Source organism: Schistocerca serialis, chromosome 6 (assembly GCF_023864345.2).
Source record: "Schistocerca serialis cubense isolate TAMUIC-IGC-003099 chromosome 6, iqSchSeri2.2, whole genome shotgun sequence".
NCBI classification, from domain to species: Eukaryota; Metazoa; Arthropoda; class Insecta; order Orthoptera; family Acrididae; genus Schistocerca; species Schistocerca serialis.
In genome coordinates this window covers 725,220,185-725,230,729 of record NC_064643.1, presented here as the reverse complement: position 1 = coordinate 725,230,729, position 10,545 = coordinate 725,220,185, and the positions used below count along the sequence as shown (strand labels likewise).

General features: G+C 46.3%; 1 non-coding gene across 1 annotated transcript; it reads left to right on the top strand.

The window, feature by feature from the left end:
- Positions 1 to 1,874: 1,874 nt before the first annotated feature.
- Positions 1,875 to 1,949, top strand: Trnas-uga (transfer RNA serine (anticodon UGA)). The gene has a single exon. It is a non-coding gene; the product is annotated as a tRNA-Ser (tRNA).
- Positions 1,950 to 10,545: the final 8,596 nt, after the last annotated feature.

The window sequence follows — 10,545 nt, the reverse complement described above, 5'->3', positions numbered from 1 at the left end:
TTGCTCAAGCTTGTGAGACGGCTAAACATCTTGCAAATCACCAAGCGCCGGCCGGCGTGGCCAAGCGTTTCTAGGCGCAACAGTCTGGAACCGCGCGACCGCTACGGTCGCAGGTTCGAATCCTGCCTCGGGCATCGATGTGTGTGATATCCTTAGGTTAGTTAGGTTTAAGTAGTTCTAAGTTCTAGGGGACTGATGACCTCCGATGTTAAGTCCCATAGTGCTCAGAACCATTTGAACCATTTTCAAATTACCAAGCAGTTCATTAAAATCCGCTCGCCAAATAATTAGAGGCTGTGGCGATGCTCAGACACACAGGTCGGGACAGAACCGTGCAGCGGCAGTAACGGACACAGGCGACAGGAAGCCAGAGTTGATCACAAGAAGCCATGGCGGAAACCGGCTGAAAACTCCACTGGGAAGGTGCGAGCAATCCAAGAACGGTGGAGGTAGCCTTCCTCGCTTATCTAAGGCGTGTCCCGCACGCCTCGACTCAGTAAGGCTAGGCGCAAATTGAGAAGCGTATAGCACGTGTGACGTGACACGAGACTACAGCGCGACACGCACGTGCGACACGGGTCGCGCGGGTCCAGCGCATATTGCGACGCGTACACCATACTTCGCACGCGCCGACTGGCGACGCTCTGCGCTGACTGAACCGAAGCGCGTGCAACCTCTTATCTTTCTCAAACGATTTTACAGAAACTATTCTCTGAAAATATGATTTTTGCCTTACTTGTAGCGTTATATGTCAGCTTCGTGACGAAGTGCCCATCACCTCGCTAATAACCATTCTTATTGTGATGTACACATTTTAGTAAGGCACTACGCAAAACTCAAATAGTTTGCAACAAAAATGAGGGGTCGCTATGATTTTGCGTTAGGTGCGTATTACACCGTATGTCGCTGCGTATGAAATTTAGCTAATATGCTGAATTTTTGTTTAGACTTGGGAGATCTCTATCTGCCTCCGATCACGAGAAAATGGATCCCATGTAGCGCGCTCACTTCCGATCTCACGCCCGCGAGAATGAAATACTCGCAACATCTCTCGTATCTCCTAAACCGCTCGAGACATCGAAACGAAAGTTTGGCGAATGATAGCACACAAGGAGGAGTGTGTTTTGCCAATTATTAAACACACGGAACTTTCTTATCTATGGCGATATATCAGTACTTATACTTCCCTTTTTATTTATTTCACGCCAGTGTCTGTAATTTTTTAAGAGTTATCGTCACCTAGCGAAACAAGAGCTTCCTAGTATGAAAATAAACATGAAATTTCTTCTTTTATGTTACTGCAAACCGATAGTATGAGGTTTTTCGTAAGCTATTGAGCTCTGTGATTGCCAATTACTTGTTTAATGAGGCCCTTCGTTTCGGAATTCTGTCTCAATGGCTGCTGTGAGATGAGTTTGGCAAATTACATTGTGACAAAGGAAGTAAAATTAAAACGACTCACGCCCGGTACTCACAGCTTTACTTCTGCCAATACCTCGTCTCCTACCTTCCAAACTTTACAGAAGCTCTCCTGCGAAACTTGCAGAACTAGCACTCCTGAAAGAAAGGATATAGCGGAGACATGGCTTAGCTACAGCCTGGGGGATGTTTCCAGAATGAGATTTTCTCTCGAGTCTCGGTCGGGCACACAGTTTTAATCTGCCAAAAAGTTTCATATCAGCGCACACTCCGCTGCAGAGTGAAAATCTCATTCTGGAAACATCCCCCAGGCTGTGGCTAAGCCATGTCTCCGCTATATCCTTTCTTTCAGGAGTGCCAGTTCTGCAAGTTTCGCAGGAGAGCTTCTGTAAAGTTTGGAAGGTAGGAGACGAGGTACTGGCAGAAGTAGAGCTGTGAGTACCGGGCGTGAGTCGTGCTTCGGTAGCTCAGTTGGTAGAGCACTTGCCCGTGAAAGGCAAAGGTCCCGAGTTCGAGTCTCGGTCGGGCACACAGTTTTAATCTGCCAGGAAGTTTCATATCAGCGCACACTCTGCCGCAGAGTGAAAATCTCATTCTGGAAGTACAATTAAACCACTCACCAAGAGAAATGTGGCCTTTACTCATAAACGGTGATGCTTCTTCGAATGAGAAAAGGTTAACAACTCACACAAAAACAGATTGGCAATTCTGTTGGAATTTTTGTGGAATCCTCATAACCCATCGTATTTTTAACACTGAGCGACTGGAATGGAAACTTACCAAAGGATTTTATTCCTTCTCTTGATCTGAGCAGTATTAAAATAATGATGATGATGATGATGAGCGTGTGGCGTCATTGGCCGGGAGGCCCCTCGCGGGGCAGGTCCGGCCGCCATATCGCAGGTCTTATTACATTCGGCGCCACATTGGGCGACCTGCACGCCGGATGGGGATGAAATGATGATGAAATTAAAATAATGACGAGCGTTCCTTCAGGCGGAATGATAGGCACATGCCAGCCAGATACTGTTTACTCACCTAGGGCTTGCCAAACTGACAATGCGTGATCTCGAATAAAAAGTTGTTATTGAGAAAAAAAATAAACAATTGATCTGTCGCACAACACGATGGTCAGTGTATTTTCAGCAGCGAAGGATAATGCGCGCGGCAGGAATTCACAAGCTACCCATGTGTGCCTTGTGAGATGGAGTTCGAAAAACATTGTCATGAAAGTAGATCTGCCTTTGTCAGCACCACATTTCAACAAATTAAATATATCTAATCATAACACTCTTTTAGGATATTCCTACTTTCGTAATAATACTGACCATTTTCTTCATTTATGTAGCCTGTTGTTGTATAATTAGTTTATTAACGCTGATAATGTCCATGCAACAATTGAAATGCTTTTTCTCATAACGACGACCCAATTAAAACATCGTTATTTGTGACTGCTTTTCGACTGTTTCTAGCTTGCAGTGGAAATATGTTGTTCATATGCATGTAGTGCAGTGTGTCGTATTACAGTATTACATCCATATCAGAGTAATCACAGCGAAACTTCTATACTTCAGATCTTGGACGCTTTTTACCACAAGCACAAAGGGATCACACCTGCGGAGATTATCCATTTCTAAATTTTTGTAACAGATCGTACAGATACGCTAGCTTATTAGGCAGCGAGAATATAACCTTGCTTTACTTTCCTGCCCTGATTCTTAAAAATGGTTCAAATGGCTCTGGGGACTATGGGACTTAACATCTGTGGTCATCAGTCCCCTAGAACTTAGAACTACTTAAACCTAACTAACCTAAGGACATCACACACCCATGCCCGAGGCAGGATTCGAACCTGCGACCGTAGCAGTCGCGCGGTTCCGGACTGAGCGCCTAGAACCGCTAGACCACCGCGGCCGGCCCTGATTCTTAATCACATGATTTTATAATATTCCTTGCTTCCTTATTCACTACCCTCTGTCCCTTCTTGCCATCTGAAAATCTCGCCGAGGCATATGGTGTAATTCCAGCGGCCAATGGCTCACCAGTTACTGAAGTATACGTTTTTCTTTACAGAAGAAAACCAAAACAAAACTATGCAGATATAAATAACAGAAAAGTATAAGTGCTAACGAAGAAAGCTGGAGCGTTTAAATGGCGAAAAACGAAACAGTACCCAAAGGCAATAAAATTCAGTACACAGTAAGACAAAATTTTTCGTATTGGCAATACTACCACTGCTGATATGCGCCTTTCCGATGTGAACATATGGCCGGGCTACTTTTCGACTGCCCGACTCAAATTTCCCACGGTGCTACCGAGGCACGCGCGACGCGCGGCGCGAGAAACTGTGCCTCAACCACAACGCCGCGCGACCTGGCGCAGGCGCGTGTCGCGTCCCAGTCGCGTCGCGTCGCAATTTGCGCGGTCCCATTTGAACCTGCGATGTTACAAAAACGCGCGCTGCGCTGCGTCGCGCCACACGCGCTATACGCGTCTCAATTTGCGCCTAGCCTAACGGATTCCGGACGCGCCGCTGCCGGAGCCGCACACCCAACTCAGCAAACACGCCTCTGTCCTCCCTCCAAACCTGCGAAGAGCCAACTGAGTCTACACGGCCTCAGTCCACTGCCCCAGATCACTTCCGCCGCGCTTAAGCAGAGATGTCATTTAAGGCGTGGCACGGCTGCGATGGTCGTGTCACGGCTCAATAATAATACGCATAGGAACAAATCTACACTTGTGCTCATAAGTTAACGATAATTGCAGAATGTGTTGCCACACAACGTGGCACTACACAAAACTGGCGCTAATAACATAGACACATAGGGAACACACACGACATTGAACTGTAAACCCACTGTATTGGTGATGGGTCGAGAAAACCGTCTCGAAACACATGTGCTACAAAACGCCACTGTTTCCTGCGCATGCACCCCGACATCAATATGGGATATGATCACCATGGACAGGTACACAGGCCGCATAACGGGTCGGCATACACTGAATTAGGTGGTCGAGCAGCTGCTGGGGTACAGCCTCCCATTCTTGCACCAGTGCCAGTCGGAGCTCCTGAAGTGTCCTATGAGTTTGAAGACATGCAGCGATACGTCGACCGAGAGCGCCCCAGATGTGCTCGATGGGCTTTAGGTCTGGAGAACAGGCAGGCCACTCCATTCGCCTGACATCTTCTGTTTCAAGGTACTCCTCCACGATGGCAACTCAGTGGGGCCGTGCGTTATTATCCATCAGGAGGAAGGTGGGACCCACTGCACCCCTGAAAAGGCGGACATACTGGTGCAAAATGATGTCCCGATACACCTGACCTGTTACAATACAGTTCCTCTGTCAAAGACATGCAGGGGTGTACGTGCGCCAATCATAATCCCACCCCACACCATCAAACCACGACCTCCATACAGGTCACTTTCAAGAACATTAAGGGGTTGGTATCTGGTTCCTGGTTCATGCCAGATGAGAGCCTGGCGGTTCAGACTATACCTGGACTCGTCCGTGAACATAACCTGGGACCACTGTTCCAATGACCATGGACTGTGTTCTTGACACTAGGCTTTACGGGCTCTCCTGTGAGCAGGGGTCAGTGGACTGCACCTTGCGAGTTTCCGGGCGAATAAACCATTTCTGTTCAGTCGTCTGTAGACTGTGTGTCTGTAGACAGTTGTTCCAGTGATTGCAGCAGAGTCCCGATCAAGGCTACCTGCATTACTCCATGGCCATTTGTGGGCACTGATGCTGAGATATCGGTCTTCTTGTGGTGTTGTACATTGTGGACGTCCCGTTGTGTAGCGCCTGGACACATTTCCTGTCTGCTGGAATCGTTGCCATAATCTTGAGACCACACTTTGTGGCACACGGAGGGCTCGTGCTACGACCTGCTGTGTTTGACCAGCCTCCCGTCGCCCTAGTATTCTACCCCTCATAACGTCATCAATATGTGTTCTTTGAGCCATTTTGAACACGCAGTCACCATTAGCATGTCTGAAAACGTCTACACACTTACTCGCTTACATGCACCAACACACCTCTGCGTATGTGGACTGCTGCCAGCGCCACCTTGCGACTACCGCAGGTCAAATGCACCGCATGGTCATACCCCGAGGTGATTTAAACCCGCAAACCGGCCACCAGGGCTTTGCTTCATCATGTATCAGCATTATCCTTAATTTATGAGCTTGAGTGTACGTTTCACATTACAGATTGACTGCATCTCTACCAACATTTCCGTGCTACAGGTATTTCCAGATGATTCACCCGATTTGACAAGACTATAGCTTCTACATGACTCAAGATAGAAACTAAAAGTTTTCGTTGACACCAGCTATTAGTTGCCCGTAATTTCACTGAGGGGATCTTCCGACGCAGTTAGCCTGCCCGACCGCTTCTTCATCTGGCTTCTTGTGCAACTGCGAGAAGGGATCTCACGTCGCACCGTTGGCCTCTGAGTCTCCTTGTCTCAGAGGATGACTTTTTTGTGGGGATTTGTTAAAAACTACGTCTATTTATCTCGCCTTTCAACTCATTTAGTTGAATTGAGGCGCCGCACAGCAGAAGCAGGAATGCATTAACTGGATACATGCTCGCAGAAGTACGAGAAGAGTTTCATTATCGTATAGATGTTTGTCGAGTGTCCGTTGAAGCGTAAATGAAAATGTTCGTTCTAAACGTAATGCAAAAAAATATGCCAATATTTTATGTGCGTGTATGTAAGAGATATATTCTTGTGAAATCGGATGGTTCTTTTGAAAATAATAGACTTTACAGTCTTCCGTTTGCGTTAAGCTTTAAACCAAGTTCCAGTCTGCATCACCGTTCAAGATATTGTGAAGTCGGATGAAACTAGTCAGATGAAACTTTTGGGAACACTCTGTCACTAATTTCCATACATGTAGTGAGATAGCAGATGTGTCCGTTCAATAAAGGTTGCTGCTTTTAGAAATAAATACGCTGCATGAGGCAGCTTGACTGTGGATCATTCAAAAAGTTCAGAAAAGTAGCTCTGTATCTCAATGAGCACTGAAACGTCCCCTTAGAAAAATGATGAATGACTGTGCTGGTAAACTTCTACGTTATATGATTTTCAAACAGCTGAGCAAAACTCAACGTACTCAAACAATTTTCTCTTTACTTATTCTGATCATCACTAAACTGACACACAATATTTTTAGCGCAACGCAATCTGACTTTCAACAGTCCCTACAAAAGAATGGCCCTGACTAACAATAACCTATACCTTTCATGAATCACTTACCTCACAAAAATCTTTACTCGAACTACTGCAATACAGCTAGCGGCAATGCTGCCAGCTAAATAAAATAAAAGATTATAAGTACTGAATACACTAAATACTGATAGGCATAGTTAGCAAATGAAAGATTTTGATAGAGAACAAACAATGTATTTACCTTAATAATGTTCAAAAGTCATCATATATATCTATCAATACATGACAACCATCTTTACAAATTTCCTTTTTCTGGCGGACACACGTCCAGATCGTCCGCTTGTAGTAACCCCTCAAAACTCTGCCATCTCTCTCCCCACATCGACCACTGCTGGTGGTTCACCTCCATCTGCCCAACGCTACGCGCTGTTCACATCCAACTGACCAACACTACAGTAGCGAATATTCCAACAATGAGTCCAACCAGCCACAGACTGGATCCAGCACAGTCAGTGATTTTCATACAGAGCGCTACGTGGCGTTACCAACATGAAAACCTAAACAGCCTACTTACAGCACTATCTACAACAGTGGAGAGTGCCGCAATGCTGACCACTTGATTATTACACCGGCGTGTTTGGTTATTGCCTCCTCGATACTAAAAGAAGCTTCGGCTTCTTCCAGTATTCAGGTACGTCGTGGAAGAATGTATCGCATAATGGAAGCAGAATGCTTTCATAGCTGCTTGGGTGTTGGAAAGAGGCGCGTCTGCCGCCTACCGGCTGTGGTGAGACTGGCTTACACAAACAGAGACTACTCGGCGTGACGCAGCTGCGGTTCTTCTGGAAGCAGTTCTGCAACGCACGATGACGCGGGCCTTCTGATGCCTCAGTGTCTGCTCAGACACACGAGGGTTCTCCGGAGGGAGGGAGGTGTTATCTTAGCGCGACGGCGGGGGCGGCGCGTGAGGGACGAATTAGGCGGACAATGGCGGCGGGCAGACCGGAAGCTGCCGTCCAGGCAGAGCCTGCCCCAGGGGGGGCCAGGGCGGAGGCGCAGCAGTAGGCAGAGAAGGACGGAATGTCACCACAGAACCTCCTCAGCAACACTTGCTGAGAATCATCCCAGTGCAGAAACATCAGACCATTTGATTCGGTGTTTCTATACGCCGGACCATGTTGGTTGGCAGACTGTTCATTCCAGACACATCGCCTGATACGCAGGAGCTGGAATAAAGGATGGGAAGCATACTGTCATGGAAAAAATATTTGTGCATTTTTGGTCATGTGTTATAACTTTACGCATTAGAACCAAAGATCACAACCAGAGATGGTTTTTGGTAAAGCAACAGTATGGGGTTTCCTTCCAAATCTCTACATTATAAATTAGTCCTTTTGCAAAAAGTAATTAAAAATTCTGTACCAACTGGCTCCACACAGTGGGGAAAAATTATTCATACATACACAGAAAATTACAGTATACATGAAAATAATGATAAGGTTCATACTTTGTAGCCATTCCTCTTCTATGTATCCCTTCCGTTAACATCTTTAGCACTGAATGTACCAGCATTTGGTAGTCGCTGACGTAATGCACTACTGGCCATTAAAATTGCTACAACACGAAGATAACGTGCTACAGACGAGAAATTTAACCGACAGGAAGAAGATACTGTGATATGCAAATCATTAGCTTTTCAGAGCATTCACACAAGGTTGGCGCCGGTGGCAACACATACAACGTGCTGACATGAGGAAAGTTTCCAACCGATTTCTCATAAACAAACAGCAGTTGACCGGCGTTACCTGGTGAAACGTTGTTGTGATGCCTCGTGTAAGGAGGAGAAGTGCGTACAATCACGTTTCCGACTTTGATAAAGGTCGGATTGTACCCTATCGCGATTGCTGTTTATCGTATCGCGGCATTGCTGTTCGCGTTGGTCGAGATCCAATGACTGTTAGCAGATTATGGAATCGGTGGGTTCAGGAGAGCCATACGGAACGCCCTGCTGGATCCCAACGGCCTCGTATCACTAGCAGTCGAGATGACAGGCATCTTATCCGCATGGCTGTGACGGATAGTGCAGCCACGTCTCGATCCCTGAGTCAACAGATGGGGACGTTTGCAAGATGACAACCATCTCTACGAAGAGTTCGACGACGCTTGCAGTAGCATGGACAATCAGCTCGGAGACCATGGCTGCGGTTACCCTTGACGCTGCATCACAGACAGGAGCGCCTGCGATGGTGTACTCACCGACGAACGTGGGTGCACGAATGGCAAAACGTCATTTTTTCGGATGAATCCAGATTCTGTTTACAGCATCGTGATGGTCGCATCCGTGTTTGGCGACATCGCGGTGAACGCACATTGGAAGCGTGTATTCGTCATCGCCATACTGGCGTATCACCCGGCGTGATGGTATGGCGTGCCATTGGTTACACGTCTCGGTCACCTCTTGGTCGCATTGACGGCACTTTGAACAGTGGACGTTACATTTCAGATGTGTTACAACCCGTGGCTCTCCCCTTCTTTCGATCCCTGCGAAACCATACATTTCATCAGGATAATGCACGACCGCATGTTGCACGTCCTGTGTGGGCCTTTCTGGCTACAGAAAATGTTCGACTGCTGCCCTGGCCAGCACATTCTCCAGATCTCTCACCAATTGAAAACGTCTGGTCAATGTTGGCAGAGCAAGTGGCTCGTCACAATACGCCAGTCACTACTCGTGATGAACTGTGGTATCGTGTTGAAGCTGCATGGGCAGCTGTACCTGTACACGTTATCCAAGCTCTGTTTGACTCAATGCCCAGGCGTATCAAGGCCGTTATTACGGCCAGAGGTGGTTGTTCTGGGTAGTGATTTTTCAGGATCTATGCACCCAAATTGCGTCAAAATGTAATCACATGTCACATCTAGTATAATATATTTGTCCAATGAATACCCGTTTATCGTCTGCATTTCTTCTTGGTGTAGCAATTTTAATGGCCAGTAGTGTATTTTGCCATTCTTGTTGTAGATATTGTTTCAGAGCAGTCTTACTTCGTATTTCATGTTTTCTGACTGTTCAACTGTATTAAGGTCTGCGCTCTGTGTTGGAAACTTGAAAAAATGGGGAGTATGGTACAACAACCGCAGACCAACAATTTCCTCTGTATTCTTCTAATCTTGGTCTTGTTGACAGTAGTAATCCGTGTCTAAACCCAAACTATCAACTCTCTTTTTTCAGATTTATCTTTAAGATATTTAGCTGGTGAAATCCTTAAATGTTACTTTCAACAAAAGCAAGATGCTCAACACCAACACGTCCCTATACGATAGTTCCTCCACCACCGTGCTTTACTGGGGGAATGTGTTTCGGATCCAGCTCAATATCTATTTGTCTGCGCACCAAAGTTCTGCCATCATTTACAAATATGTGAAATTTACTTTCATCTGTGAACAGTACCTTGTTCAAAAAGAAATCGCGTTCTTACTTACATGCTCTCAAACAAATTCAAGTCCCAGCCTTTTGTTCTTTTTCCTGATGAATGGTTTTCTTCTAGATACCCTAGCTTCATAAGCTGCATTACCTAAAATGGCTGGTTCAAATGGCTCTGAGCACTATGGGACTCCTAACTGCTGTGGTCATAAGTCCCCTAGAACTTAGAACTACTTAAACCTAACTAACCTAAGGACATCACACACATCCATGCCCGAGGCAGGATTCGAACCTGCGACCGTAGCGGTCGTGCGGTTCTAGACTGTAGCGCCTTTAACCGCTCGGCCACTCCGGCCGGCATTACCTAAAATATAGCGAACAGCCCTTGGTATGATCTATCCGAACTGATCATTAACAATCGCAGACAATGCAGACGCTATCAATTTAGGATTCTTTTCGAGCGTCCGTGTTAACACATTTCGTTCTCTTTTTCTTTGATTCTATGGTCGACCTCTTCTTTCGC